Genomic DNA, 23,405 nt, shown 5'->3' on the forward strand with positions numbered 1-23,405 from the left:
TTTTTTTGTTGTTGTTTTTTTTTTCTTAAGTTTTCTTCTTCTCTTGTGTTTACATGACTGTGGTTACTGCCTTTATAATAGAAGCTTAAGCTAAAGAGCTTACAGCACCTAGTATTCCCAGGCAGTCTCCCATCCAAGTACTAACTAGGCCCAACTCTTCTTCGCTTCCGAGATCAGACGAGATCGGGCTTTCAAGGAGTGGTATGGCCGTAAGCGATCACTGCGGGCTGTAGAAGACTATTTCTATATACTCTTCTAAGAGTAATACTTGTTTTAGAGCTGCCTGTAAACGGTAGACCACCTGACACCTCAAATGAAAATGATTGGCTTTCCAGTTCGTTTTTTTTTTAAGTTTCTTCTTCTCTTGTGTTTAAATGACTGTGGTTACTGCCTTTATAATAGAAGCTTAAGCTAAAAAGCTTACAGAACCTAGTATTCCCAGGCAGTCTCCCATCCAAGTACTAACTAGGCCCAACTCTTCTTCGCTTCCGAGATCAGACGAGATCGGGCTTTCAAGGAGTGGTATGGCCGTAAGCGATCACTGTGGGCTGTAGAAGACTATTTCTATATACTCTTCTAAGAGTAATACTTGTTTTAGAGCTGCCTGTAAACGGTAGACCACCTGACACCTCAAATAAAAATGATTGGCTTTCCAGTTCGTTTTTTTTTTAAGTTTCTTCTTCTCTTGTGTTTAAATGACTGTGGTTACTGCCTTTATAATAGAAGCTTAAGCTAAAAAGCTTACAGCACCTAGTATTCCCAGGCAGTCTCCCATCCAAGTACTAACTAGGCCCAACTCTTCTTCGCTTCCGAGATCAGACGAGATCGGGCTTTCAAGGAGTGGTATGGCCGTAAGCGATCACTGCGGGCTGTAGAAGACTATTTCTAAATACTCTTCTAAGAGTAATACTTGTTTTAGAGCTGCCTGTAAACGGTAGACCACCTGACACCTCAAATAAAAATGATTGGCTTTCCAGTTCGTTTTTTTTTGTTGTTGTTTTTTTTTCTTAAGTTTTCTTCTTCTCTTGTGTTTAAATGACTGTGGTTACTGCCTTTATAATAGAAGCTTAAGCTAAAAAGCTTACAGCACCTAGTATTCCCAGGCAGTCTCCCATCCAAGTATTAACTAGGCCCAACTCTTCTTCGCTTCCGAGATCAGACGAGATCGGGCTTTCAAGGAGTGGTATGGCCGTAAGCAATCACTGCGGGCTGTAGAAGACTATTTCTAAATACTCTTCTAAGAGTAATACTTGTTTTAGAGCTGCCTGTAAACGGTAGACCACCTGACACCTCAAATGAAAATGATTGGCTTTCCAGTTCGTTTTTTTTTTAAGTTTCTTCTTCTCTTGTGTTTAAATGACTGTGGTTACTGCCTTTATAATAGAAGCTTAAGCTAAAAAGCTTACAGAACCTAGTATTCCCAGGCAGTCTCCCATCCAAGTACTAACTAGGCCCAACTCTTCTTCGCTTCCGAGATCAGACGAGATCGGGCTTTCAAGGAGTGGTATGGCCGTAAGCGATCACTGCGGGCTGTAGAAGACTATTTCTATATACTCTTCTAAGAGTAATACTTGTTTTAGAGCTGCCTGTAAACGGTAGACCACCTGACACCTCAAATAAAAATGATTGGCTTTCCAGTTCGTTTTTTTTTGTTGTTGTTTTTTTTTTCTTAAGTTTTCTTCTTCTCTTGTGTTTAAATGACTGTGGTTACTGCCTTTATAATAGAAGCTTAAGCTAAAAAGCTTACAGCACCTAGTATTCCCAGGCAGTCTCCCATCCAAGTATTAACTAGGCCCAACTCTTCTTCGCTTCCGAGATCAGACGAGATCGGGCTTTCAAGGAGTGGTATGGCCGTAAGCAATCACTGCGGGCTGTAGAAGACTATTTCTAAATACTCTTCTAAGAGTAATACTTGTTTTAGAGCTGCCTGTAAACGGTAGACCACCTGACACCTCAAATGAAAATGATTGGCTTTCCAGTTCGTTTTTTTTTTAAGTTTCTTCTTCTCTTGTGTTTAAATGACTGTGGTTACTGCCTTTATAATAGAAGCTTAAGCTAAAAAGCTTACAGAACCTAGTATTCCCAGGCAGTCTCCCATCCAAGTACTAACTAGGCCCAACTCTTCTTCGCTTCCGAGATCAGACGAGATCGGGCTTTCAAGGAGTGGTATGGCCGTAAGCGATCACTGCGGGCTGTAGAAGACTATTTCTATATACTCTTCTAAGAGTAATACTTGTTTTAGAGCTGCCTGTAAACGGTAGACCACCTGACACCTCAAATAAAAATGATTGGCTTTCCAGTTCGTTTTTTTTTGTTGTTGTTTTTTTTTTCTTAAGTTTTCTTCTTCTCTTGTGTTTAAATGACTGTGGTTACTGCCTTTATAATAGAAGCTTAAGCTAAAAAGCTTACAGCACCTAGTATTCCCAGGCAGTCTCCCATCCAAGTACTAACTAGGCCCAACTCTTCTTCGCTTCCGAGATCAGACGAGATCGGGCTTTCAAGGAGTGGTATGGCCGTAAGCAATCACTGCGGGCTGTAGAAGACTATTTCTAAATACTCTTCTAAGAGTAATACTTGTTTTAGAGCTGCCTGTAAACGGTAGACCACCTGACACCTCAAATGAAAATGATTGGCTTTCCAGTTCGTTTTTTTTTGTTGTTGTTTTTTTTTTCTTAAGTTTTCTTCTTCTCTTGTGTTTACATGACTGTGGTTACTGCCTTTATAATAGAAGCTTAAGCTAAAAAGCTTACAGCACCTAGTATTCCCAGGAAGTCTCCCATCCAAGTACTAACGAGGCCCAACTCTTCTTCGCTTCCGAGATCAGACGAGATCGGGCTTTCAAGGAGTGGTATGGCCGTAAGCGATCACTGCTGGCTGTAGAAGACTATTTCTATATAATCTTCTAAGAGTAATACTTGTTTTAGAGCTGCCTGTAAACGGTAGACCACCTGACACCTCAAATAAAAATGATTGGCTTTCCAGTTCGTTTTTTTTTTAAGTTTCTTCTTCTCTTGTGTTTAAATGACTGTGGTTACTGCCTTTATAATAGAAGCTTAAGCTAAAAAGCTTACAGCACCTAGTATTCCCAGGCAGTCTCCCATCCAAGTACTAACTAGGCCCAACTCTTCTTCGCTTCCGAGATCAGACGAGATCGGGCTTTCAAGGAGTGGTATGGCCGTAAGCGATCACTGCTGGCTGTAGAAGACTATTTCTATATACTCTTCTAAGAGTAATACTTGTTTTAGAGCTGCCTGTAAACGGTAGACCACCTGACACCTCAAATAAAAATGATTGGCTTTCCAGTTCGTTTTTTTTTTAAGTTTTCTACTTCTCTTGTGTTTACATGACTGTGGTTACTGCCTTTATAATAGAAGCTTAAGCTAAAAAGCTTACAGCACCTAGTATTCCCAGGCAGTCTCCCATCCAAGTACTAACGAGGCCCAACTCTTCTTCGTTTCCGAGATCAGACGAGATCGGGCTTTCAAGGAGTGGTACGGCCGTAAGCGATCACTGCTGGCTGTAGAAGACTATTTCTATATAATCTTCTAAGAGTAATACTTGTTTTAGAGCTGCCTGTAAACGGTAGACCACCTGACACCTCAAATAAAAATGATTGGCTTTCCAGTTCGTTTTTTTTTTAAGTTTCTTCTTCTCTTGTGTTTAAATGACTGTGGTTACTGCCTTTATAATAGAAGCTTAAGCTAAAAAGCTTACAGCACCTAGTATTCCCAGGCAGTCTCCCATCCAAGTACTAACTAGGCCCAACTCTTCTTCGCTTCCGAGATCAGACGAGATCGGGCTTTCAAGGAGTGGTATGGCCGTAAGCGATCACTGCGGGCTGTAGAAGACTATTTCTAAATACTCTTCTAAGAGTAATACTTGTTTTAGAGCTGCCTGTAAACGGTAGACCACCTGACACCTCAAATAAAAATGATTGGCTTTCCAGTTCGTTTTTTTTTGTTGTTGTTTTTTTTTTCTTAAGTTTTCTTCTTCTCTTGTGTTTAAATGACTGTGGTTACTGCCTTTATAATAGAAGCTTAAGCTAAAAAGCTTACAGCACCTAGTATTCCCAGGCAGTCTCCCATCCAAGTATTAACTAGGCCCAACTCTTCTTCGCTTCCGAGATCAGACGAGATCGGGCTTTCAAGGAGTGGTATGGCCGTAAGCAATCACTGCGGGCTGTAGAAGACTATTTCTAAATACTCTTCTAAGAGTAATACTTGTTTTAGAGCTGCCTGTAAACGGTAGACCACCTGACACCTCAAATGAAAATGATTGGCTTTCCAGTTCGTTTTTTTTTTAAGTTTCTTCTTCTCTTGTGTTTAAATGACTGTGGTTACTGCCTTTATAATAGAAGCTTAAGCTAAAAAGCTTACAGCACCTAGTATTCCCAGGAAGTCTCCCATCCAAGTACTAACTAGGCCCAACTCTTCTTCGCTTCCGAGATCAGACGAGATCGGGCTTTCAAGGAGTGGTATGGCCGTAAGCAATCACTGCGGGCTGTAGAAGACTATTTCTAAATACTCTTCTAAGAGTAATACTTGTTTTAGAGCTGCCTGTAAACGGTAGACCACCTGACACCTCAAATGAAAATGATTGGCTTTCCAGTTCGTTTTTTTTTTAAGTTTTCTTCTTCTCTTGTGTTTACATGACTGTGGTTACTGCCTTTATAATAGAAGCTTAAGCTAAAAAGCTTACAGCACCTAGTATTCCCAGGCAGTCTCCCATCCAAGTACTAACGAGGCCCAACTCTTCTTCGCTTCCGAGATCAGACGAGATCGGGCTTTCAAGGAGTGGTACGGCCGTAAGCGATCACTGCTGGCTGTAGAAGACTATTTCTATATAATCTTCTAAGAGTAATACTTGTTTTAGAGCTGCCTGTAAACGGTAGACCACCTGACACCTCAAATAAAAATGATTGGCTTTCCAGTTCGTTTTTTTTTTAAGTTTCTTCTTCTCTTGTGTTTAAATGACTGTGGTTACTGCCTTTATAATAGAAGCTTAAGCTAAAAAGCTTACAGCACCTAGTATTCCCAGGCAGTCTCCCATCCAAGTACTAACTAGGCCCAACTCTTCTTCGCTTCCGAGATCAGACGAGATCGGGCTTTCAAGGAGTGGTACGGCCGTAAGCGATCACTGCTGGCTGTAGAAGACTATTTCTATATAATCTTCTAAGAGTAATACTTGTTTTAGAGCTGCCTGTAAACGGTAGACCACCTGACACCTCAAATAAAAATGATTGGCTTTCCAGTTCGTTTTTTTTTTAAGTTTCTTCTTCTCTTGTGTTTAAATGACTGTGGTTACTGCCTTTATAATAGAAGCTTAAGCTAAAAAGCTTACAGCACCTAGTATTCCCAGGCAGTCTCCCATCCAAGTACTAACTAGGCCCAACTCTTCTTCGCTTCCGAGATCAGACGAGATCGGGCTTTCAAGGAGTGGTATGGCCGTAAGCGATCACTGCGGGCTGTAGAAGACTATTTCTAAATACTCTTCTAAGAGTAATACTTGTTTTAGAGCTGCCTGTAAACGGTAGACCACCTGACACCTCAAATAAAAATGATTGGCTTTCCAGTTCGTTTTTTTTTGTTGTTGTTTTTTTTTTCTTAAGTTTTCTTCTTCTCTTGTGTTTAAATGACTGTGGTTACTGCCTTTATAATAGAAGCTTAAGCTAAAAAGCTTACAGCACCTAGTATTCCCAGGCAGTCTCCCATCCAAGTATTAACTAGGCCCAACTCTTCTTCGCTTCCGAGATCAGACGAGATCGGGCTTTCAAGGAGTGGTATGGCCGTAAGCAATCACTGCGGGCTGTAGAAGACTATTTCTAAATACTCTTCTAAGAGTAATACTTGTTTTAGAGCTGCCTGTAAACGGTAGACCACCTGACACCTCAAATGAAAATGATTGGCTTTCCAGTTCGTTTTTTTTTTAAGTTTCTTCTTCTCTTGTGTTTAAATGACTGTGGTTACTGCCTTTATAATAGAAGCTTAAGCTAAAAAGCTTACAGCACCTAGTATTCCCAGGAAGTCTCCCATCCAAGTACTAACTAGGCCCAACTCTTCTTCGCTTCCGAGATCAGACGAGATCGGGCTTTCAAGGAGTGGTATGGCCGTAAGCAATCACTGCGGGCTGTAGAAGACTATTTCTAAATACTCTTCTAAGAGTAATACTTGTTTTAGAGCTGCCTGTAAACGGTAGACCACCTGACACCTCAAATGAAAATGATTGGCTTTCCAGTTCGTTTTTTTTTTAAGTTTTCTTCTTCTCTTGTGTTTACATGACTGTGGTTACTGCCTTTATAATAGAAGCTTAAGCTAAAAAGCTTACAGCACCTAGTATTCCCAGGCAGTCTCCCATCCAAGTACTAACGAGGCCCAACTCTTCTTCGCTTCCGAGATCAGACGAGATCGGGCTTTCAAGGAGTGGTACGGCCGTAAGCGATCACTGCTGGCTGTAGAAGACTATTTCTATATAATCTTCTAAGAGTAATACTTGTTTTAGAGCTGCCTGTAAACGGTAGACCACCTGACACCTCAAATAAAAATGATTGGCTTTCCAGTTCGTTTTTTTTTTAAGTTTCTTCTTCTCTTGTGTTTAAATGACTGTGGTTACTGCCTTTATAATAGAAGCTTAAGCTAAAAAGCTTACAGCACCTAGTATTCCCAGGCAGTCTCCCATCCAAGTACTAACTAGGCCCAACTCTTCTTCGCTTCCGAGATCAGACGAGATCGGGCTTTCAAGGAGTGGTATGGCCGTAAGCGATCACTGCGGGCTGTAGAAGACTATTTCTAAATACTCTTCTAAGAGTAATACTTGTTTTAGAGCTGCCTGTAAACGGTAGACCACCTGACACCTCAAATGAAAATGATTGGCTTTCCAGTTCGTTTTTTTTTGTTGTTGTTTTTTTTTTCTTAAGTTTTCTTCTTCTCTTGTGTTTACATGACTGTGGTTACTGCCTTTATAATAGAAGCTTAAGCTAAAGAGCTTACAGCACCTAGTATTCCCAGGCAGTCTCCCATCCAAGTACTAACTAGGCCCAACTCTTCTTCGCTTCCGAGATCAGACGAGATCGGGCTTTCAAGGAGTGGTATGGCCGTAAGCGATCACTGCGGGCTGTAGAAGACTATTTCTATATACTCTTCTAAGAGTAATACTTGTTTTAGAGCTGCCTGTAAACGGTAGACCACCTGACACCTCAAATGAAAATGATTGGCTTTCCAGTTCGTTTTTTTTTTAAGTTTCTTCTTCTCTTGTGTTTAAATGACTGTGGTTACTGCCTTTATAATAGAAGCTTAAGCTAAAAAGCTTACAGAACCTAGTATTCCCAGGCAGTCTCCCATCCAAGTACTAACTAGGCCCAACTCTTCTTCGCTTCCGAGATCAGACGAGATCGGGCTTTCAAGGAGTGGTATGGCCGTAAGCGATCACTGTGGGCTGTAGAAGACTATTTCTATATACTCTTCTAAGAGTAATACTTGTTTTAGAGCTGCCTGTAAACGGTAGACCACCTGACACCTCAAATAAAAATGATTGGCTTTCCAGTTCGTTTTTTTTTTAAGTTTCTTCTTCTCTTGTGTTTAAATGACTGTGGTTACTGCCTTTATAATAGAAGCTTAAGCTAAAAAGCTTACAGCACCTAGTATTCCCAGGCAGTCTCCCATCCAAGTACTAACTAGGCCCAACTCTTCTTCGCTTCCGAGATCAGACGAGATCGGGCTTTCAAGGAGTGGTATGGCCGTAAGCAATCACTGCGGGCTGTAGAAGACTATTTCTAAATACTCTTCTAAGAGTAATACTTGTTTTAGAGCTGCCTGTAAACGGTAGACCACCTGACACCTCAAATGAAAATGATTGGCTTTCCAGTTCGTTTTTTTTTGTTGTTGTTTTTTTTTTCTTAAGTTTTCTTCTTCTCTTGTGTTTACATGACTGTGGTTACTGCCTTTATAATAGAAGCTTAAGCTAAAGAGCTTACAGCACCTAGTATTCCCAGGCAGTCTCCCATCCAAGTACTAACTAGGCCCAACTCTTCTTCGCTTCCGAGATCAGACGAGATCGGGCTTTCAAGGAGTGGTATGGCCGTAAGCGATCACTGCGGGCTGTAGAAGACTATTTCTATATACTCTTCTAAGAGTAATACTTGTTTTAGAGCTGCCTGTAAACGGTAGACCACCTGACACCTCAAATGAAAATGATTGGCTTTCCAGTTCGTTTTTTTTTTAAGTTTCTTCTTCTCTTGTGTTTAAATGACTGTGGTTACTGCCTTTATAATAGAAGCTTAAGCTAAAAAGCTTACAGAACCTAGTATTCCCAGGCAGTCTCCCATCCAAGTACTAACTAGGCCCAACTCTTCTTCGCTTCCGAGATCAGACGAGATCGGGCTTTCAAGGAGTGGTATGGCCGTAAGCGATCACTGTGGGCTGTAGAAGACTATTTCTATATACTCTTCTAAGAGTAATACTTGTTTTAGAGCTGCCTGTAAACGGTAGACCACCTGACACCTCAAATAAAAATGATTGGCTTTCCAGTTCGTTTTTTTTTTAAGTTTCTTCTTCTCTTGTGTTTAAATGACTGTGGTTACTGCCTTTATAATAGAAGCTTAAGCTAAAAAGCTTACAGCACCTAGTATTCCCAGGCAGTCTCCCATCCAAGTACTAACTAGGCCCAACTCTTCTTCGCTTCCGAGATCAGACGAGATCGGGCTTTCAAGGAGTGGTATGGCCGTAAGCAATCACTGCGGGCTGTAGAAGACTATTTCTAAATACTCTTCTAAGAGTAATACTTGTTTTAGAGCTGCCTGTAAACGGTAGACCACCTGACACCTCAAATGAAAATGATTGGCTTTCCAGTTCGTTTTTTTTTGTTGTTGTTTTTTTTTTCTTAAGTTTTCTTCTTCTCTTGTGTTTAAATGACTGTGGTTACTGCCTTTATAATAGAAGCTTAAGCTAAAAAGCTTACAGCACCTAGTATTCCCAGGCAGTCTCCCATCCAAGTACTAACTAGGCCCAACTCTTCTTCGCTTCCGAGATCAGACGAGATCGGGCTTTCAAGGAGTGGTATGGCCGTAAGCGATCACTGCGGGCTGTAGAAGACTATTTCTATATACTCTTCTAAGAGTAATACTTGTTTTAGAGCTGCCTGTAAACGGTAGACCACCTGACACCTCAAATGAAAATGATTGGCTTTCCAGTTCGTTTTTTTTTTAAGTTTCTTCTTCTCTTGTGTTTAAATGACTGTGGTTACTGCCTTTATAATAGAAGCTTAAGCTAAAAAGCTTACAGAACCTAGTATTCCCAGGCAGTCTCCCATCCAAGTACTAACTAGGCCCAACTCTTCTTCGCTTCCGAGATCAGACGAGATCGGGCTTTCAAGGAGTGGTATGGCCGTAAGCGATCACTGCGGGCTGTAGAAGACTATTTCTATATACTCTTCTAAGAGTAATACTTGTTTTAGAGCTGCCTGTAAACGGTAGACCACCTGACACCTCAAATAAAAATGATTGGCTTTCCAGTTCGTTTTTTTTTTAAGTTTCTTCTTCTCTTGTGTTTAAATGACTGTGGTTACTGCCTTTATAATAGAAGCTTAAGCTAAAAAGCTTACAGCACCTAGTATTCCCAGGCAGTCTCCCATCCAAGTACTAACTAGGCCCAACTCTTCTTCGCTTCCGAGATCAGACGAGATCGGGCTTTCAAGGAGTGGTATGGCCGTAAGCGATCACTGCGGGCTGTAGAAGACTATTTCTATATACTCTTCTAAGAGTAATACTTGTTTTAGAGCTGCCTGTAAACGGTAGACCACCTGACACCTCAAATGAAAATGATTGGCTTTCCAGTTCGTTTTTTTTTTAAGTTTCTTCTTCTCTTGTGTTTAAATGACTGTGGTTACTGCCTTTATAATAGAAGCTTAAGCTAAAAAGCTTACAGAACCTAGTATTCCCAGGCAGTCTCCCATCCAAGTACTAACTAGGCCCAACTCTTCTTCGCTTCCGAGATCAGACGAGATCGGGCTTTCAAGGAGTGGTATGGCCGTAAGCGATCACTGCGGGCTGTAGAAGACTATTTCTATATACTCTTCTAAGAGTAATACTTGTTTTAGAGCTGCCTGTAAACGGTAGACCACCTGACACCTCAAATAAAAATGATTGGCTTTCCAGTTCGTTTTTTTTTTAAGTTTCTTCTTCTCTTGTGTTTAAATGACTGTGGTTACTGCCTTTATAATAGAAGCTTAAGCTAAAAAGCTTACAGCACCTAGTATTCCCAGGCAGTCTCCCATCCAAGTACTAACTAGGCCCAACTCTTCTTCGCTTCCGAGATCAGACGAGATCGGGCTTTCAAGGAGTGGTATGGCCGTAAGCGATCACTGCGGGCTGTAGAAGACTATTTCTAAATACTCTTCTAAGAGTAATACTTGTTTTAGAGCTGCCTGTAAACGGTAGACCACCTGACACCTCAAATGAAAATGATTGGCTTTCCAGTTCGTTTTTTTTTTAAGTTTCTTCTTCTCTTGTGTTTAAATGACTGTGGTTACTGCCTTTATAATAGAAGCTTAAGCTAAAAAGCTTACAGCACCTAGTATTCCCAGGCAGTCTCCCATCCAAGTATTAACTAGGCCCAACTCTTCTTCGCTTCCGAGATCAGACGAGATCGGGCTTTCAAGGAGTGGTATGGCCGTAAGCAATCACTGCGGGCTGTAGAAGACTATTTCTAAATACTCTTCTAAGAGTAATACTTGTTTTAGAGCTGCCTGTAAACGGTAGACCACCTGACACCTCAAATGAAAATGATTGGCTTTCCAGTTCGTTTTTTTTTTAAGTTTCTTCTTCTCTTGTGTTTAAATGACTGTGGTTACTGCCTTTATAATAGAAGCTTAAGCTAAAAAGCTTACAGCACCTAGTATTCCCAGGAAGTCTCCCATCCAAGTACTAACTAGGCCCAACTCTTCTTCGCTTCCGAGATCAGACGAGATCGGGCTTTCAAGGAGTGGTATGGCCGTAAGCAATCACTGCGGGCTGTAGAAGACTATTTCTAAATACTCTTCTAAGAGTAATACTTGTTTTAGAGCTGCCTGTAAACGGTAGACCACCTGACACCTCAAATGAAAATGATTGGCTTTCCAGTTCGTTTTTTTTTTAAGTTTTCTTCTTCTCTTGTGTTTACATGACTGTGGTTACTGCCTTTATAATAGAAGCTTAAGCTAAAAAGCTTACAGCACCTAGTATTCCCAGGCAGTCTCCCATCCAAGTACTAACGAGGCCCAACTCTTCTTCGCTTCCGAGATCAGACGAGATCGGGCTTTCAAGGAGTGGTACGGCCGTAAGCGATCACTGCTGGCTGTAGAAGACTATTTCTATATAATCTTCTAAGAGTAATACTTGTTTTAGAGCTGCCTGTAAACGGTAGACCACCTGACACCTCAAATAAAAATGATTGGCTTTCCAGTTCGTTTTTTTTTTAAGTTTCTTCTTCTCTTGTGTTTAAATGACTGTGGTTACTGCCTTTATAATAGAAGCTTAAGCTAAAAAGCTTACAGCACCTAGTATTCCCAGGCAGTCTCCCATCCAAGTACTAACTAGGCCCAACTCTTCTTCGCTTCCGAGATCAGACGAGATCGGGCTTTCAAGGAGTGGTATGGCCGTAAGCGATCACTGCGGGCTGTAGAAGACTATTTCTATATACTCTTCTAAGAGTAATACTTGTTTTAGAGCTGCCTGTAAACGGTAGACCACCTGACACCTCAAATAAAAATGATTGGCTTTCCAGTTCGTTTTTTTTTTAAGTTTCTTCTTCTCTTGTGTTTAAATGACTGTGGTTACTGCCTTTATAATAGAAGCTTAAGCTAAAAAGCTTACAGCACCTAGTATTCCCAGGCAGTCTCCCATCCAAGTACTAACTAGGCCCAACTCTTCTTCGCTTCCGAGATCAGACGAGATCGGGCTTTCAAGGAGTGGTATGGCCGTAAGCGATCACTGCGGGCTGTAGAAGACTATTTCTAAATACTCTTCTAAGAGTAATACTTGTTTTAGAGCTGCCTGTAAACGGTAGACCACCTGACACCTCAAATGAAAATGATTGGCTTTCCAGTTCGTTTTTTTTTTAAGTTTCTTCTTCTCTTGTGTTTAAATGACTGTGGTTACTGCCTTTATAATAGAAGCTTAAGCTAAAAAGCTTACAGCACCTAGTATTCCCAGGCAGTCTCCCATCCAAGTATTAACTAGGCCCAACTCTTCTTCGCTTCCGAGATCAGACGAGATCGGGCTTTCAAGGAGTGGTATGGCCGTAAGCAATCACTGCGGGCTGTAGAAGACTATTTCTAAATACTCTTCTAAGAGTAATACTTGTTTTAGAGCTGCCTGTAAACGGTAGACCACCTGACACCTCAAATGAAAATGATTGGCTTTCCAGTTCGTTTTTTTTTTAAGTTTCTTCTTCTCTTGTGTTTAAATGACTGTGGTTACTGCCTTTATAATAGAAGCTTAAGCTAAAAAGCTTACAGCACCTAGTATTCCCAGGAAGTCTCCCATCCAAGTACTAACTAGGCCCAACTCTTCTTCGCTTCCGAGATCAGACGAGATCGGGCTTTCAAGGAGTGGTATGGCCGTAAGCAATCACTGCGGGCTGTAGAAGACTATTTCTAAATACTCTTCTAAGAGTAATACTTGTTTTAGAGCTGCCTGTAAACGGTAGACCACCTGACACCTCAAATGAAAATGATTGGCTTTCCAGTTCGTTTTTTTTTTAAGTTTTCTTCTTCTCTTGTGTTTACATGACTGTGGTTACTGCCTTTATAATAGAAGCTTAAGCTAAAAAGCTTACAGCACCTAGTATTCCCAGGCAGTCTCCCATCCAAGTACTAACGAGGCCCAACTCTTCTTCGCTTCCGAGATCAGACGAGATCGGGCTTTCAAGGAGTGGTACGGCCGTAAGCGATCACTGCTGGCTGTAGAAGACTATTTCTATATAATCTTCTAAGAGTAATACTTGTTTTAGAGCTGCCTGTAAACGGTAGACCACCTGACACCTCAAATAAAAATGATTGGCTTTCCAGTTCGTTTTTTTTTTAAGTTTCTTCTTCTCTTGTGTTTAAATGACTGTGGTTACTGCCTTTATAATAGAAGCTTAAGCTAAAAAGCTTACAGCACCTAGTATTCCCAGGCAGTCTCCCATCCAAGTACTAACTAGGCCCAACTCTTCTTCGCTTCCGAGATCAGACGAGATCGGGCTTTCAAGGAGTGGTATGGCCGTAAGCGATCACTGCGGGCTGTAGAAGACTATTTCTAAATACTCTTCTAAGAGTAATACTTGTTTTAGAGCTGCCTGTAAACGGTAGACCACCTGACACCTCAAATGAAAATGATTGGCTTTCCAGTTCGTTTTTTTTTGTTGTTGTTTTTTTTTTCTTAAGTTTTCTTCTTCTCTTGTGTTTACATGACTGTGGTTACTGCCTTTATAATAGAAGCTTAAGCTAAAGAGCTTACAGCACCTAGTATTCCCAGGCAGTCTCCCATCCAAGTACTAACTAGGCCCAACTCTTCTTCGCTTCCGAGATCAGACGAGATCGGGCTTTCAAGGAGTGGTATGGCCGTAAGCGATCACTGCGGGCTGTAGAAGACTATTTCTATATACTCTTCTAAGAGTAATACTTGTTTTAGAGCTGCCTGTAAACGGTAGACCACCTGACACCTCAAATGAAAATGATTGGCTTTCCAGTTCGTTTTTTTTTTAAGTTTCTTCTTCTCTTGTGTTTAAATGACTGTGGTTACTGCCTTTATAATAGAAGCTTAAGCTAAAAAGCTTACAGAACCTAGTATTCCCAGGCAGTCTCCCATCCAAGTACTAACTAGGCCCAACTCTTCTTCGCTTCCGAGATCAGACGAGATCGGGCTTTCAAGGAGTGGTATGGCCGTAAGCGATCACTGTGGGCTGTAGAAGACTATTTCTATATACTCTTCTAAGAGTAATACTTGTTTTAGAGCTGCCTGTAAACGGTAGACCACCTGACACCTCAAATAAAAATGATTGGCTTTCCAGTTCGTTTTTTTTTTAAGTTTCTTCTTCTCTTGTGTTTAAATGACTGTGGTTACTGCCTTTATAATAGAAGCTTAAGCTAAAAAGCTTACAGCACCTAGTATTCCCAGGCAGTCTCCCATCCAAGTACTAACTAGGCCCAACTCTTCTTCGCTTCCGAGATCAGACGAGATCGGGCTTTCAAGGAGTGGTATGGCCGTAAGCAATCACTGCGGGCTGTAGAAGACTATTTCTAAATACTCTTCTAAGAGTAATACTTGTTTTAGAGCTGCCTGTAAACGGTAGACCACCTGACACCTCAAATGAAAATGATTGGCTTTCCAGTTCGTTTTTTTTTTAAGTTTTCTTCTTCTCTTGTGTTTACATGACTGTGGTTACTGCCTTTATAATAGAAGCTTAAGCTAAAAAGCTTACAGCACCTAGTATTCCCAGGCAGTCTCCCATCCAAGTACTAACGAGGCCCAACTCTTCTTCGCTTCCGAGATCAGACGAGATCGGGCTTTCAAGGAGTGGTACGGCCGTAAGCGATCACTGCTGGCTGTAGAAGACTATTTCTATATAATCTTCTAAGAGTAATACTTGTTTTAGAGCTGCCTGTAAACGGTAGACCACCTGACACCTCAAATAAAAATGATTGGCTTTCCAGTTCGTTTTTTTTTTAAGTTTCTTCTTCTCTTGTGTTTAAATGACTGTGGTTACTGCCTTTATAATAGAAGCTTAAGCTAAAAAGCTTACAGCACCTAGTATTCCCAGGCAGTCTCCCATCCAAGTACTAACTAGGCCCAACTCTTCTTCGCTTCCGAGATCAGACGAGATCGGGCTTTCAAGGAGTGGTATGGCCGTAAGCGATCACTGCGGGCTGTAGAAGACTATTTCTAAATACTCTTCTAAGAGTAATACTTGTTTTAGAGCTGCCTGTAAACGGTAGACCACCTGACACCTCAAATGAAAATGATTGGCTTTCCAGTTCGTTTTTTTTTGTTGTTGTTTTTTTTTTCTTAAGTTTTCTTCTTCTCTTGTGTTTACATGACTGTGGTTACTGCCTTTATAATAGAAGCTTAAGCTAAAGAGCTTACAGCACCTAGTATTCCCAGGCAGTCTCCCATCCAAGTACTAACTAGGCCCAACTCTTCTTCGCTTCCGAGATCAGACGAGATCGGGCTTTCAAGGAGTGGTATGGCCGTAAGCGATCACTGCGGGCTGTAGAAGACTATTTCTATATACTCTTCTAAGAGTAATACTTGTTTTAGAGCTGCCTGTAAACGGTAGACCACCTGACACCTCAAATGAAAATGATTGGCTTTCCAGTTCGTTTTTTTTTTAAGTTTCTTCTTCTCTTGTGTTTAAATGACTGTGGTTACTGCCTTTATAATAGAAGCTTAAGCTAAAAAGCTTACAGAACCTAGTATTCCCAGGCAGTCTCCCATCCAAGTACTAACTAGGCCCAACTCTTCTTCGCTTCCGAGATCAGACGAGATCGGGCTTTCAAGGAGTGGTATGGCCGTAAGCGATCACTGTGGGCTGTAGAAGACTATTTCTATATACTCTTCTAAGAGTAATACTTGTTTTAGAGCTGCCTGTAAACGGTAGACCACCTGACACCTCAAATAAAAATGATTGGCTTTCCAGTTCGTTTTTTTTTTAAGTTTCTTCTTCTCTTGTGTTTAAATGACTGTGGTTACTGCCTTTATAATAGAAGCTTAAGCTAAAAAGCTTACAGCACCTAGTATTCCCAGGCAGTCTCCCATCCAAGTACTAACTAGGCCCAACTCTTCTTCGCTTCCGAGATCAGACGAGATCGGGCTTTCAAGGAGTGGTATGGCCGTAAGCAATCACTGCGGGCTGTAGAAGACTATTTCTAAATACTCTTCTAAGAGTAATACTTGTTTTAGAGCTGCCTGTAAACGGTAGACCACCTGACACCTCAAATGAAAATGATTGGCTTTCCAGTTCGTTTTTTTTTGTTGTTGTTTTTTTTTTCTTAAGTTTTCTTCTTCTCTTGTGTTTAAATGACTGTGGTTACTGCCTTTATAATAGAAGCTTAAGCTAAAAAGCTTACAGCACCTAGTATTCCCAGGCAGTCTCCCATCCAAGTACTAACTAGGCCCAACTCTTCTTCGCTTCCGAGATCAGACGAGATCGGGCTTTCAAGGAGTGGTATGGCCGTAAGCGATCACTGCGGGCTGTAGAAGACTATTTCTATATACTCTTCTAAGAGTAATACTTGTTTTAGAGCTGCCTGTAAACGGTAGACCACCTGACACCTCAAATGAAAATGATTGGCTTTCCAGTTCGTTTTTTTTTTAAGTTTCTTCTTCTCTTGTGTTTAAATGACTGTGGTTACTGCCTTTATAATAGAAGCTTAAGCTAAAAAGCTTACAGAACCTAGTATTCCCAGGCAGTCTCCCATCCAAGTACTAACTAGGCCCAACTCTTCTTCGCTTCCGAGATCAGACGAGATCGGGCTTTCAAGGAGTGGTATGGCCGTAAGCGATCACTGCGGGCTGTAGAAGACTATTTCTATATACTCTTCTAAGAGTAATACTTGTTTTAGAGCTGCCTGTAAACGGTAGACCACCTGACACCTCAAATAAAAATGATTGGCTTTCCAGTTCGTTTTTTTTTTAAGTTTCTTCTTCTCTTGTGTTTAAATGACTGTGGTTACTGCCTTTATAATAGAAGCTTAAGCTAAAAAGCTTACAGCACCTAGTATTCCCAGGCAGTCTCCCATCCAAGTACTAACTAGGCCCAACTCTTCTTCGCTTCCGAGATCAGACGAGATCGGGCTTTCAAGGAGTGGTATGGCCGTAAGCGATCACTGCGGGCTGTAGAAGACTATTTCTAAATACTCTTCTAAGAGTAATACTTGTTTTAGAGCTGCCTGTAAACGGTAGACCACCTGACACCTCAAATGAAAATGATTGGCTTTCCAGTTCGTTTTTTTTTGTTGTTGTTTTTTTTTTCTTAAGTTTTCTTCTTCTCTTGTGTTTACATGACTGTGGTTACTGCCTTTATAATAGAAGCTTAAGCTAAAGAGCTTACAGCACCTAGTATTCCCAGGCAGTCTCCCATCCAAGTACTAACTAGGCCCAACTCTTCTTCGCTTCCGAGATCAGACGAGATCGGGCTTTCAAGGAGTGGTATGGCCGTAAGCGATCACTGCGGGCTGTAGAAGACTATTTCTATATACTCTTCTAAGAGTAATACTTGTTTTAGAGCTGCCTGTAAACGGTAGACCACCTGACACCTCAAATGAAAATGATTGGCTTTCCAGTTCGTTTTTTTTTTAAGTTTCTTCTTCTCTTGTGTTTAAATGACTGTGGTTACTGCCTTTATAATAGAAGCTTAAGCTAAAAAGCTTACAGAACCTAGTATTCCCAGGCAGTCTCCCATCCAAGTACTAACTAGGCCCAACTCTTCTTCGCTTCCGAGATCAGACGAGATCGGGCTTTCAAGGAGTGGTATGGCCGTAAGCGATCACTGTGGGCTGTAGAAGACTATTTCTATATACTCTTCTAAGAGTAATACTTGTTTTAGAGCTGCCTGTAAACGGTAGACCACCTGACACCTCAAATAAAAATGATTGGCTTTCCAGTTCGTTTTTTTTTTAAGTTTCTTCTTCTCTTGTGTTTAAATGACTGTGGTTACTGCCTTTATAATAGAAGCTTAAGCTAAAAAGCTTACAGCACCTAGTATTCCCAGGCAGTCTCCCATCCAAGTACTAACTAGGCCCAACTCTTCTTCGCTTCCGAGATCAGACGAGATCGGGCTTTCAAGGAGTGGTATGGCCGTAAGCAATCACTGCGGGCTGTAGAAGACTATTTCTAAATACTCTTCTAAGAGTAATACTTGTTTTAGAGCTGCCTGTAAACGGTAGACCACCTGACACCTCAAATGAAAATGATTGGCTTTCCAGTTCGTTTTTTTTTGTTGTTGTTTTTTTTTTCTTAAGTTTTCTTCTTCTCTTGTGTTTAAATGACTGTGGTTACTGCCTTTATAATAGAAGCTTAAGCTAAAAAGCTTACAGCACCTAGTATTCCCAGGCAGTCTCCCATCCAAGTACTAACTAGGCCCAACTCTTCTTCGCTTCCGAGATCAGACGAGATCGGGCTTTCAAGGAGTGGTATGGCCGTAAGCGATCACTGCGGGCTGTAGAAGACTATTTCTATATACTCTTCTAAGAGTAATACTTGTTTTAGAGCTGCCTGTAAACGGTAGACCACCTGACACCTCAAATGAAAATGATTGGCTTTCCAGTTCGTTTTTTTTTTAAGTTTCTTCTTCTCTTGTGTTTAAATGACTGTGGTTACTGCCTTTATAATAGAAGCTTAAGCTAAAAAGCTTACAGAACCTAGTATTCCCAGGCAGTCTCCCATCCAAGTACTAACTAGGCCCAACTCTTCTTCGCTTCCGAGATCAGACGAGATCGGGCTTTCAAGGAGTGGTATGGCCGTAAGCGATCACTGCGGGCTGTAGAAGACTATTTCTATATACTCTTCTAAGAGTAATACTTGTTTTAGAGCTGCCTGTAAACGGTAGACCACCTGACACCTCAAATAAAAATGATTGGCTTTCCAGTTCGTTTTTTTTTTAAGTTTCTTCTTCTCTTGTGTTTAAATGACTGTGGTTACTGCCTTTATAATAGAAGCTTAAGCTAAAAAGCTTAAAGCACCTAGTATTCCCAGGCAGTCTGCCATCCAAGTACTAACTAGGCCCAACTCTTCTTCGCTTCCGAGATCAGACGAGATCGGGCTTTCAAGGAGTGGTATGGCCGTAAGCAATCACTGCGGGCTGTAGAAGACTATTTCTAAATACTCTTCTAAGAGTAATACTTGTTTTAGAGCTGCCTGTAAACGGTAGACCACCTGACACCTCAAATGAAAATGATTGGCTTTCCAGTTCGTTTTTTTTTGTTGTTGTTTTTTTTTTCTTAAGTTTTCTTCTTCTCTTGTGTTTACATGACTGTGGTTACTGCCTTTATAATAGAAGCTTAAGCTAAAAAGCTTACAGCACCTAGTATTCCCAGGCAGTCTCCCATCCAAGTACTAACTAGGCCCAACTCTTCTTCGCTTCCGAGATCAGACGAGATCGGGCTTTCAAGGAGTGGTATGGCCGTAAGCGATCACTGCTGGCTGTAGAAGACTATTTCTATATACTCTTCTAAGAGCAATACTTGTTTTAGAGCTGCCTGTAAACGGTAGACCACCTGACACCTCAAATAAAAATGATTGGCTTTCCAGTTCGTTTTTTTTTTAAGTTTCTTCTTCTCTTGTGTTTAAATGACTGTGGTTACTGCCTTTATAATAGAAGCTTAAGCTAAAAAGCTTACAGCACCTAGTATTCCCAGGAAGTCTCCCATCCAAGTACTAACTAGGCCCAACTCTTCTTCGCTTCCGAGATCAGACGAGATCGGGCTTTCAAGGAGTGGTATGGCCGTAAGCAATCACTGCGGGCTGTAGAAGACTATTTCTAAATACTCTTCTAAGAGTAATACTTGTTTTAGAGCTGCCTGTAAACGGTAGACCACCTGACACCTCAAATGAAAATGATTGGCTTTCCAGTTCGTTTTTTTTTTAAGTTTCTTCTTCTCTTGTGTTTAAATGACTGTGGTTACTGCCTTTATAATAGAAGCTTAAGCTAAAAAGCTTACAGCACCTAGTATTCCCAGGCAGTCTCCCATCCAAGTACTAACTAGGCCCAACTCTTCTTCGCTTCCGAGATCAGACGAGATCGGGCTTTCAAGGAGTGGTATGGCCGTAAGCGATCACTGCTGGCTGTAGAAGACTATTTCTATATACTCTTCTAAGAGCAATACTTGTTTTAGAGCTGCCTGTAAACGGTAGACCACCTGACACCTCAAATAAAAATGATTGGCTTTCCAGTTCGTTTTTTTTTTAAGTTTCTTCTTCTCTTGTGTTTAAATGACTGTGGTTACTGCCTTTATAATAGAAGCTTAAGCTAAAAAGCTTACAGCACCTAGTATTCCCAGGAAGTCTCCCATCCAAGTACTAACTAGGCCCAACTCTTCTTCGCTTCCGAGATCAGACGAGATCGGGCTTTCAAGGAGTGGTATGGCCGTAAGCAATCACTGCGGGCTGTAGAAGACTATTTCTAAATACTCTTCTAAGAGTAATACTTGTTTTAGAGCTGCCTGTAAACGGTAGACCACCTGACACCTCAAATGAAAATGATTGGCTTTCCAGTTCGTTTTTTTTTTAAGTTTCTTCTTCTCTTGTGTTTAAATGACTGTGGTTACTGCCTTTATAATAGAAGCTTAAGCTAAAAAGCTTACAGAACCTAGTATTCCCAGGCAGTCTCCCATCCAAGTACTAACTAGGCCCAACTCTTCTTCGCTTCCGAGATCAGACGAGATCGGGCTTTCAAGGAGTGGTATGGCCGTAAGCGATCACTGCGGGCTGTAGAAGACTATTTCTATATACTCTTCTAAGAGTAATACTTGTTTTAGAGCTGCCTGTAAACGGTAGACCACCTGACACCTCAAATAAAAATGATTGGCTTTCCAGTTCGTTTTTTTTTTAAGTTTCTTCTTCTCTTGTGTTTAAATGACTGTGGTTACTGCCTTTATAATAGAAGCTTAAGCTAAAAAGCTTACAGCACCTAGTATTCCCAGGCAGTCTGCCATCCAAGTACTAACTAGGCCCAACTCTTCTTCGCTTCCGAGATCAGACGAGATCGGGCTTTCAAGGAGTGGTATGGCCGTAAGCAATCACTGCGGGCTGTAGAAGACTATTTCTAAATACTCTTCTAAGAGTAATACTTGTTTTAGAGCTGCCTGTAAACGGTAGACCACCTGACACCTCAAATGAAAATGATTGGCTTTCCAGTTCGTTTTTTTTTGTTGTTGTTTTTTTTTTCTTAAGTTTTCTTCTTCTCTTGTGTTTACATGACTGTGGTTACTGCCTTTATAATAGAAGCTTAAGCTAAAAAGCTTACAGCACCTAGTATTCCCAGGCAGTCTCCCATCCAAGTACTAACTAGGCCCAACTCTTCTTCGCTTCCGAGATCAGACGAGATCGGGCTTTCAAGGAGTGGTATGGCCGTAAGCGATCACTGCTGGCTGTAGAAGACTATTTCTATATACTCTTCTAAGAGCAATACTTGTTTTAGAGCTGCTTGTAAACGGTAGACCACCTGACACCTCAAATAAAAATGATTGGCTTTCCAGTTCGTTTTTTTTTTAAGTTTCTTCTTCTCTTGTGTTTAAATGACTGTGGTTACTGCCTTTATAATAGAAGCTTAAGCTAAAAAGCTTACAGCACCTAGTATTCCCAGGAAGTCTCCCATCCAAGTACTAACTAGGCCCAACTCTTCTTCACTTCCGAGATCAGACGAGATCGGGCTTTCAAGGAGTGGTATGGCCGTAAGCAATCACTGCGGGCTGTAGAAGACTATTTCTAAATACTCTTCTAAGAGTAATACTTGTTTTAGAGCTGCCTGTAAACGGTAGACCACCTGACACCTCAAATGAAAATGATTGGCTTTCCAGTTCGTTTTTTTTTTAAGTTTCTTCTTCTCTTGTGTTTAAATGACTGTGGTTACTGCCTTTATAATAGAAGCTTAAGCTAAAAAGCTTACAGAACCTAGTATTCCCAGGCAGTCTCCCATCCAAGTACTAACTAGGCCCAACTCTTCTTCGCTTCCGAGATCAGACGAGATCGGGCTTTCAAGGAGTGGTATGGCCGTAAGCGATCACTGCGGGCTGTAGAAGACTATTTCTATATACTCTTCTAAGAGTAATACTTGTTTTAGAGCTGCCTGTAAACGGTAGACCACCTGACACCTCAAATAAAAATGATTGGCTTTCCAGTTCGTTTTTTTTTTAAGTTTCTTCTTCTCTTGTGTTTAAATGACTGTGGTTACTGCCTTTATAATAGAAGCTTAAGCTAAAAAGCTTACAGCACCTAGTATTCCCAGGCAGTCTGCCATCCAAGTACTAACTAGGCCCAACTCTTCTTCGCTTCCGAGATCAGACGAGATCGGGCTTTCAAGGAGTGGTATGGCCGTAAGCAATCACTGCGGGCTGTAGAAGACTATTTCTAAATACTCTTCTAAGAGTAATACTTGTTTTAGAGCTGCCTGTAAACGGTAGACCACCTGACACCTCAAATGAAAATGATTGGCTTTCCAGTTCGTTTTTTTTTGTTGTTGTTTTTTTTTTCTTAAGTTTTCTTCTTCTCTTGTGTTTACATGACTGTGGTTACTGCCTTTATAATAGAAGCTTAAGCTAAAAAGCTTACAGCACCTAGTATTCCCAGGCAGTCTCCCATCCAAGTACTAACTAGGCCCAACTCTTCTTCGCTTCCGAGATCAGACGAGATCGGGCTTTCAAGGAGTGGTATGGCCGTAAGCGATCACTGCTGGCTGTAGAAGACTATTTCTATATACTCTTCTAAGAGCAATACTTGTTTTAGAGCTGCCTGTAAACGGTAGACCACCTGACACCTCAAATAAAAATGATTGGCTTTCCAGTTCGTTTTTTTTTTAAGTTTCTTCTTCTCTTGTGTTTAAATGACTGTGGTTACTGCCTTTATAATAGAAGCTTAAGCTAAAAAGCTTACAGCACCTAGTATTCCCAGGAAGTCTCCCATCCAAGTACTAACTAGGCCCAACTCTTCTTCGCTTCCGAGATCAGACGAGATCGGGCTTTCAAGGAGTGGTATGGCCGTAAGCAATCACTGCGGGCTGTAGAAGACTATTTCTAAATACTCTTCTAAGAGTAATACTTGTTTTAGAGCTGCCTGTAAACGGTAGACCACCTGACACCTCAAATGAAAATGATTGGCTTTCCAGTTCGTTTTTTTTTTAAGTTTCTTCTTCTCTTGTGTTTAAATGACTGTGGTTACTGCCTTTATAATAGAAGCTTAAGCTAAAAAGCTTACAGCACCTAGTATTCCCAGGAAGTCTCCCATCCAAGTACTAACTAGGCCCAACTCTTCTTCGCTTCCGAGATCAGACGAGATCGGGCTTTCAAGGAGTGGTATGGCCGTAAGCAATCACTGCGGGCTGTAGAAGACTATTTCTAAATACTCTTCTAAGAGTAATACTTGTTTTAGAGCTGCCTGTAAACGGTAGACCACCTGACACCTCAAATGAAAATGATTGGCTTTCCAGTTCGTTTTTTTTTTAAGTTTCTTCTTCTCTTGTGTTTAAATGACTGTGGTTACTGCCTTTATAATAGAAGCTTAAGCTAAAAAGCTTACAGAACCTAGTATTCCCAGGCAGTCTCCCATCCAAGTACTAACTAGGCCCAACTCTTCTTCACTTCCGAGATCAGACGAGATCGGGCTTTCAAGGAGTGGTATGGCCGTAAGCGATCACTGCGGGCTGTAGAAGACTATTTCTATATACTCTTCTAAGAGTAATACT

At 41.1% G+C, this 23,405-nt stretch overlaps 40 non-coding genes and 32 pseudogenes across 40 annotated transcripts; all 72 read right to left on the bottom strand.

Moving 5' to 3' along the window:
- Window positions 1–96: 96 nt before the first annotated feature.
- On the bottom strand, window positions 97–215 carry LOC136683363 (5S ribosomal RNA). The gene has a single exon (XR_010798941.1). It is a non-coding gene; the product is annotated as a 5S ribosomal RNA (ribosomal RNA).
- A 202-nt stretch (window positions 216–417) lies between these two features.
- Window positions 418–536, bottom strand: LOC136683038 (5S ribosomal RNA; annotated as a pseudogene).
- Window positions 537–738: 202 nt separating this feature from the next.
- Window positions 739–857, bottom strand: LOC136683366 (5S ribosomal RNA). Its single transcript, XR_010798943.1, has one exon. It is a non-coding gene; the product is annotated as a 5S ribosomal RNA (ribosomal RNA).
- Window positions 858–1,078: 221 nt separating this feature from the next.
- Window positions 1,079–1,197, bottom strand: LOC136682963 (5S ribosomal RNA; annotated as a pseudogene).
- A 202-nt stretch (window positions 1,198–1,399) lies between these two features.
- LOC136683040 (5S ribosomal RNA) lies at window positions 1,400–1,518 on the bottom strand (annotated as a pseudogene).
- A 222-nt stretch (window positions 1,519–1,740) lies between these two features.
- On the bottom strand, window positions 1,741–1,859 carry LOC136682964 (5S ribosomal RNA; annotated as a pseudogene).
- Window positions 1,860–2,061: 202 nt separating this feature from the next.
- On the bottom strand, window positions 2,062–2,180 carry LOC136683041 (5S ribosomal RNA; annotated as a pseudogene).
- A 222-nt stretch (window positions 2,181–2,402) lies between these two features.
- On the bottom strand, window positions 2,403–2,521 carry LOC136683367 (5S ribosomal RNA). The gene has a single exon (XR_010798944.1). It is a non-coding gene; the product is annotated as a 5S ribosomal RNA (ribosomal RNA).
- A 222-nt stretch (window positions 2,522–2,743) lies between these two features.
- On the bottom strand, window positions 2,744–2,862 carry LOC136683086 (5S ribosomal RNA; annotated as a pseudogene).
- Window positions 2,863–3,064: 202 nt separating this feature from the next.
- On the bottom strand, window positions 3,065–3,183 carry LOC136683368 (5S ribosomal RNA). Its single transcript, XR_010798945.1, has one exon. It is a non-coding gene; the product is annotated as a 5S ribosomal RNA (ribosomal RNA).
- A 203-nt stretch (window positions 3,184–3,386) lies between these two features.
- On the bottom strand, window positions 3,387–3,505 carry LOC136683169 (5S ribosomal RNA; annotated as a pseudogene).
- A 202-nt stretch (window positions 3,506–3,707) lies between these two features.
- LOC136683369 (5S ribosomal RNA) lies at window positions 3,708–3,826 on the bottom strand. Its single transcript, XR_010798946.1, has one exon. It is a non-coding gene; the product is annotated as a 5S ribosomal RNA (ribosomal RNA).
- A 222-nt stretch (window positions 3,827–4,048) lies between these two features.
- LOC136682965 (5S ribosomal RNA) lies at window positions 4,049–4,167 on the bottom strand (annotated as a pseudogene).
- Window positions 4,168–4,369: 202 nt separating this feature from the next.
- On the bottom strand, window positions 4,370–4,488 carry LOC136683330 (5S ribosomal RNA). The gene has a single exon (XR_010798909.1). It is a non-coding gene; the product is annotated as a 5S ribosomal RNA (ribosomal RNA).
- A 203-nt stretch (window positions 4,489–4,691) lies between these two features.
- LOC136683160 (5S ribosomal RNA) lies at window positions 4,692–4,810 on the bottom strand (annotated as a pseudogene).
- Window positions 4,811–5,012: 202 nt separating this feature from the next.
- Window positions 5,013–5,131, bottom strand: LOC136683663 (5S ribosomal RNA; annotated as a pseudogene).
- A 202-nt stretch (window positions 5,132–5,333) lies between these two features.
- On the bottom strand, window positions 5,334–5,452 carry LOC136683370 (5S ribosomal RNA). The gene has a single exon (XR_010798947.1). It is a non-coding gene; the product is annotated as a 5S ribosomal RNA (ribosomal RNA).
- Window positions 5,453–5,674: 222 nt separating this feature from the next.
- LOC136682966 (5S ribosomal RNA) lies at window positions 5,675–5,793 on the bottom strand (annotated as a pseudogene).
- A 202-nt stretch (window positions 5,794–5,995) lies between these two features.
- LOC136683342 (5S ribosomal RNA) lies at window positions 5,996–6,114 on the bottom strand. The gene has a single exon (XR_010798920.1). It is a non-coding gene; the product is annotated as a 5S ribosomal RNA (ribosomal RNA).
- Window positions 6,115–6,317: 203 nt separating this feature from the next.
- LOC136683161 (5S ribosomal RNA) lies at window positions 6,318–6,436 on the bottom strand (annotated as a pseudogene).
- Window positions 6,437–6,638: 202 nt separating this feature from the next.
- LOC136683371 (5S ribosomal RNA) lies at window positions 6,639–6,757 on the bottom strand. Its single transcript, XR_010798948.1, has one exon. It is a non-coding gene; the product is annotated as a 5S ribosomal RNA (ribosomal RNA).
- Window positions 6,758–6,979: 222 nt separating this feature from the next.
- LOC136683372 (5S ribosomal RNA) lies at window positions 6,980–7,098 on the bottom strand. Its single transcript, XR_010798949.1, has one exon. It is a non-coding gene; the product is annotated as a 5S ribosomal RNA (ribosomal RNA).
- Window positions 7,099–7,300: 202 nt separating this feature from the next.
- On the bottom strand, window positions 7,301–7,419 carry LOC136683042 (5S ribosomal RNA; annotated as a pseudogene).
- Window positions 7,420–7,621: 202 nt separating this feature from the next.
- Window positions 7,622–7,740, bottom strand: LOC136683373 (5S ribosomal RNA). The gene has a single exon (XR_010798950.1). It is a non-coding gene; the product is annotated as a 5S ribosomal RNA (ribosomal RNA).
- Window positions 7,741–7,962: 222 nt separating this feature from the next.
- LOC136683374 (5S ribosomal RNA) lies at window positions 7,963–8,081 on the bottom strand. Its single transcript, XR_010798951.1, has one exon. It is a non-coding gene; the product is annotated as a 5S ribosomal RNA (ribosomal RNA).
- A 202-nt stretch (window positions 8,082–8,283) lies between these two features.
- LOC136683043 (5S ribosomal RNA) lies at window positions 8,284–8,402 on the bottom strand (annotated as a pseudogene).
- Window positions 8,403–8,604: 202 nt separating this feature from the next.
- Window positions 8,605–8,723, bottom strand: LOC136683375 (5S ribosomal RNA). The gene has a single exon (XR_010798952.1). It is a non-coding gene; the product is annotated as a 5S ribosomal RNA (ribosomal RNA).
- A 222-nt stretch (window positions 8,724–8,945) lies between these two features.
- Window positions 8,946–9,064, bottom strand: LOC136683377 (5S ribosomal RNA). Its single transcript, XR_010798954.1, has one exon. It is a non-coding gene; the product is annotated as a 5S ribosomal RNA (ribosomal RNA).
- A 202-nt stretch (window positions 9,065–9,266) lies between these two features.
- On the bottom strand, window positions 9,267–9,385 carry LOC136683044 (5S ribosomal RNA; annotated as a pseudogene).
- Window positions 9,386–9,587: 202 nt separating this feature from the next.
- Window positions 9,588–9,706, bottom strand: LOC136683378 (5S ribosomal RNA). Its single transcript, XR_010798955.1, has one exon. It is a non-coding gene; the product is annotated as a 5S ribosomal RNA (ribosomal RNA).
- Window positions 9,707–9,908: 202 nt separating this feature from the next.
- On the bottom strand, window positions 9,909–10,027 carry LOC136683045 (5S ribosomal RNA; annotated as a pseudogene).
- A 202-nt stretch (window positions 10,028–10,229) lies between these two features.
- LOC136683379 (5S ribosomal RNA) lies at window positions 10,230–10,348 on the bottom strand. Its single transcript, XR_010798956.1, has one exon. It is a non-coding gene; the product is annotated as a 5S ribosomal RNA (ribosomal RNA).
- Window positions 10,349–10,550: 202 nt separating this feature from the next.
- On the bottom strand, window positions 10,551–10,669 carry LOC136682967 (5S ribosomal RNA; annotated as a pseudogene).
- A 202-nt stretch (window positions 10,670–10,871) lies between these two features.
- On the bottom strand, window positions 10,872–10,990 carry LOC136683353 (5S ribosomal RNA). Its single transcript, XR_010798931.1, has one exon. It is a non-coding gene; the product is annotated as a 5S ribosomal RNA (ribosomal RNA).
- A 203-nt stretch (window positions 10,991–11,193) lies between these two features.
- On the bottom strand, window positions 11,194–11,312 carry LOC136683162 (5S ribosomal RNA; annotated as a pseudogene).
- A 202-nt stretch (window positions 11,313–11,514) lies between these two features.
- Window positions 11,515–11,633, bottom strand: LOC136683380 (5S ribosomal RNA). Its single transcript, XR_010798957.1, has one exon. It is a non-coding gene; the product is annotated as a 5S ribosomal RNA (ribosomal RNA).
- A 202-nt stretch (window positions 11,634–11,835) lies between these two features.
- Window positions 11,836–11,954, bottom strand: LOC136683383 (5S ribosomal RNA). Its single transcript, XR_010798958.1, has one exon. It is a non-coding gene; the product is annotated as a 5S ribosomal RNA (ribosomal RNA).
- Window positions 11,955–12,156: 202 nt separating this feature from the next.
- LOC136682969 (5S ribosomal RNA) lies at window positions 12,157–12,275 on the bottom strand (annotated as a pseudogene).
- A 202-nt stretch (window positions 12,276–12,477) lies between these two features.
- Window positions 12,478–12,596, bottom strand: LOC136683364 (5S ribosomal RNA). The gene has a single exon (XR_010798942.1). It is a non-coding gene; the product is annotated as a 5S ribosomal RNA (ribosomal RNA).
- Window positions 12,597–12,799: 203 nt separating this feature from the next.
- Window positions 12,800–12,918, bottom strand: LOC136683163 (5S ribosomal RNA; annotated as a pseudogene).
- Window positions 12,919–13,120: 202 nt separating this feature from the next.
- On the bottom strand, window positions 13,121–13,239 carry LOC136683385 (5S ribosomal RNA). Its single transcript, XR_010798960.1, has one exon. It is a non-coding gene; the product is annotated as a 5S ribosomal RNA (ribosomal RNA).
- A 222-nt stretch (window positions 13,240–13,461) lies between these two features.
- On the bottom strand, window positions 13,462–13,580 carry LOC136683386 (5S ribosomal RNA). The gene has a single exon (XR_010798961.1). It is a non-coding gene; the product is annotated as a 5S ribosomal RNA (ribosomal RNA).
- A 202-nt stretch (window positions 13,581–13,782) lies between these two features.
- LOC136683046 (5S ribosomal RNA) lies at window positions 13,783–13,901 on the bottom strand (annotated as a pseudogene).
- Window positions 13,902–14,103: 202 nt separating this feature from the next.
- On the bottom strand, window positions 14,104–14,222 carry LOC136683387 (5S ribosomal RNA). The gene has a single exon (XR_010798962.1). It is a non-coding gene; the product is annotated as a 5S ribosomal RNA (ribosomal RNA).
- A 203-nt stretch (window positions 14,223–14,425) lies between these two features.
- On the bottom strand, window positions 14,426–14,544 carry LOC136683164 (5S ribosomal RNA; annotated as a pseudogene).
- Window positions 14,545–14,746: 202 nt separating this feature from the next.
- On the bottom strand, window positions 14,747–14,865 carry LOC136683388 (5S ribosomal RNA). The gene has a single exon (XR_010798963.1). It is a non-coding gene; the product is annotated as a 5S ribosomal RNA (ribosomal RNA).
- A 222-nt stretch (window positions 14,866–15,087) lies between these two features.
- LOC136683389 (5S ribosomal RNA) lies at window positions 15,088–15,206 on the bottom strand. The gene has a single exon (XR_010798964.1). It is a non-coding gene; the product is annotated as a 5S ribosomal RNA (ribosomal RNA).
- Window positions 15,207–15,408: 202 nt separating this feature from the next.
- On the bottom strand, window positions 15,409–15,527 carry LOC136683047 (5S ribosomal RNA; annotated as a pseudogene).
- A 202-nt stretch (window positions 15,528–15,729) lies between these two features.
- Window positions 15,730–15,848, bottom strand: LOC136683391 (5S ribosomal RNA). Its single transcript, XR_010798966.1, has one exon. It is a non-coding gene; the product is annotated as a 5S ribosomal RNA (ribosomal RNA).
- Window positions 15,849–16,070: 222 nt separating this feature from the next.
- Window positions 16,071–16,189, bottom strand: LOC136683392 (5S ribosomal RNA). Its single transcript, XR_010798967.1, has one exon. It is a non-coding gene; the product is annotated as a 5S ribosomal RNA (ribosomal RNA).
- A 202-nt stretch (window positions 16,190–16,391) lies between these two features.
- LOC136683048 (5S ribosomal RNA) lies at window positions 16,392–16,510 on the bottom strand (annotated as a pseudogene).
- A 202-nt stretch (window positions 16,511–16,712) lies between these two features.
- Window positions 16,713–16,831, bottom strand: LOC136683393 (5S ribosomal RNA). The gene has a single exon (XR_010798968.1). It is a non-coding gene; the product is annotated as a 5S ribosomal RNA (ribosomal RNA).
- Window positions 16,832–17,053: 222 nt separating this feature from the next.
- On the bottom strand, window positions 17,054–17,172 carry LOC136683394 (5S ribosomal RNA). The gene has a single exon (XR_010798969.1). It is a non-coding gene; the product is annotated as a 5S ribosomal RNA (ribosomal RNA).
- A 202-nt stretch (window positions 17,173–17,374) lies between these two features.
- Window positions 17,375–17,493, bottom strand: LOC136683049 (5S ribosomal RNA; annotated as a pseudogene).
- A 202-nt stretch (window positions 17,494–17,695) lies between these two features.
- On the bottom strand, window positions 17,696–17,814 carry LOC136683395 (5S ribosomal RNA). The gene has a single exon (XR_010798970.1). It is a non-coding gene; the product is annotated as a 5S ribosomal RNA (ribosomal RNA).
- A 222-nt stretch (window positions 17,815–18,036) lies between these two features.
- LOC136683396 (5S ribosomal RNA) lies at window positions 18,037–18,155 on the bottom strand. Its single transcript, XR_010798971.1, has one exon. It is a non-coding gene; the product is annotated as a 5S ribosomal RNA (ribosomal RNA).
- Window positions 18,156–18,357: 202 nt separating this feature from the next.
- Window positions 18,358–18,476, bottom strand: LOC136683051 (5S ribosomal RNA; annotated as a pseudogene).
- Window positions 18,477–18,678: 202 nt separating this feature from the next.
- LOC136683166 (5S ribosomal RNA) lies at window positions 18,679–18,797 on the bottom strand (annotated as a pseudogene).
- A 222-nt stretch (window positions 18,798–19,019) lies between these two features.
- Window positions 19,020–19,138, bottom strand: LOC136683397 (5S ribosomal RNA). The gene has a single exon (XR_010798972.1). It is a non-coding gene; the product is annotated as a 5S ribosomal RNA (ribosomal RNA).
- A 202-nt stretch (window positions 19,139–19,340) lies between these two features.
- LOC136683376 (5S ribosomal RNA) lies at window positions 19,341–19,459 on the bottom strand. Its single transcript, XR_010798953.1, has one exon. It is a non-coding gene; the product is annotated as a 5S ribosomal RNA (ribosomal RNA).
- Window positions 19,460–19,661: 202 nt separating this feature from the next.
- Window positions 19,662–19,780, bottom strand: LOC136683399 (5S ribosomal RNA). Its single transcript, XR_010798973.1, has one exon. It is a non-coding gene; the product is annotated as a 5S ribosomal RNA (ribosomal RNA).
- Window positions 19,781–19,982: 202 nt separating this feature from the next.
- On the bottom strand, window positions 19,983–20,101 carry LOC136683390 (5S ribosomal RNA). The gene has a single exon (XR_010798965.1). It is a non-coding gene; the product is annotated as a 5S ribosomal RNA (ribosomal RNA).
- A 202-nt stretch (window positions 20,102–20,303) lies between these two features.
- LOC136683052 (5S ribosomal RNA) lies at window positions 20,304–20,422 on the bottom strand (annotated as a pseudogene).
- Window positions 20,423–20,624: 202 nt separating this feature from the next.
- Window positions 20,625–20,743, bottom strand: LOC136683669 (5S ribosomal RNA; annotated as a pseudogene).
- Window positions 20,744–20,965: 222 nt separating this feature from the next.
- On the bottom strand, window positions 20,966–21,084 carry LOC136683400 (5S ribosomal RNA). Its single transcript, XR_010798974.1, has one exon. It is a non-coding gene; the product is annotated as a 5S ribosomal RNA (ribosomal RNA).
- A 202-nt stretch (window positions 21,085–21,286) lies between these two features.
- Window positions 21,287–21,405, bottom strand: LOC136683266 (5S ribosomal RNA). The gene has a single exon (XR_010798847.1). It is a non-coding gene; the product is annotated as a 5S ribosomal RNA (ribosomal RNA).
- Window positions 21,406–21,607: 202 nt separating this feature from the next.
- On the bottom strand, window positions 21,608–21,726 carry LOC136683053 (5S ribosomal RNA; annotated as a pseudogene).
- Window positions 21,727–21,928: 202 nt separating this feature from the next.
- On the bottom strand, window positions 21,929–22,047 carry LOC136683671 (5S ribosomal RNA; annotated as a pseudogene).
- Window positions 22,048–22,269: 222 nt separating this feature from the next.
- On the bottom strand, window positions 22,270–22,388 carry LOC136683401 (5S ribosomal RNA). Its single transcript, XR_010798975.1, has one exon. It is a non-coding gene; the product is annotated as a 5S ribosomal RNA (ribosomal RNA).
- A 202-nt stretch (window positions 22,389–22,590) lies between these two features.
- LOC136683402 (5S ribosomal RNA) lies at window positions 22,591–22,709 on the bottom strand. Its single transcript, XR_010798976.1, has one exon. It is a non-coding gene; the product is annotated as a 5S ribosomal RNA (ribosomal RNA).
- A 202-nt stretch (window positions 22,710–22,911) lies between these two features.
- LOC136683413 (5S ribosomal RNA) lies at window positions 22,912–23,030 on the bottom strand. The gene has a single exon (XR_010798987.1). It is a non-coding gene; the product is annotated as a 5S ribosomal RNA (ribosomal RNA).
- Window positions 23,031–23,232: 202 nt separating this feature from the next.
- On the bottom strand, window positions 23,233–23,351 carry LOC136683665 (5S ribosomal RNA; annotated as a pseudogene).
- Between the last annotated feature and the right edge of the window lie 54 nt (window positions 23,352–23,405).

This window comes from Hoplias malabaricus, unplaced genomic scaffold, assembly GCF_029633855.1.
Source record: "Hoplias malabaricus isolate fHopMal1 unplaced genomic scaffold, fHopMal1.hap1 scaffold_69, whole genome shotgun sequence".
In the NCBI taxonomy this organism is placed as follows: Eukaryota; Metazoa; Chordata; class Actinopteri; order Characiformes; family Erythrinidae; genus Hoplias; species Hoplias malabaricus.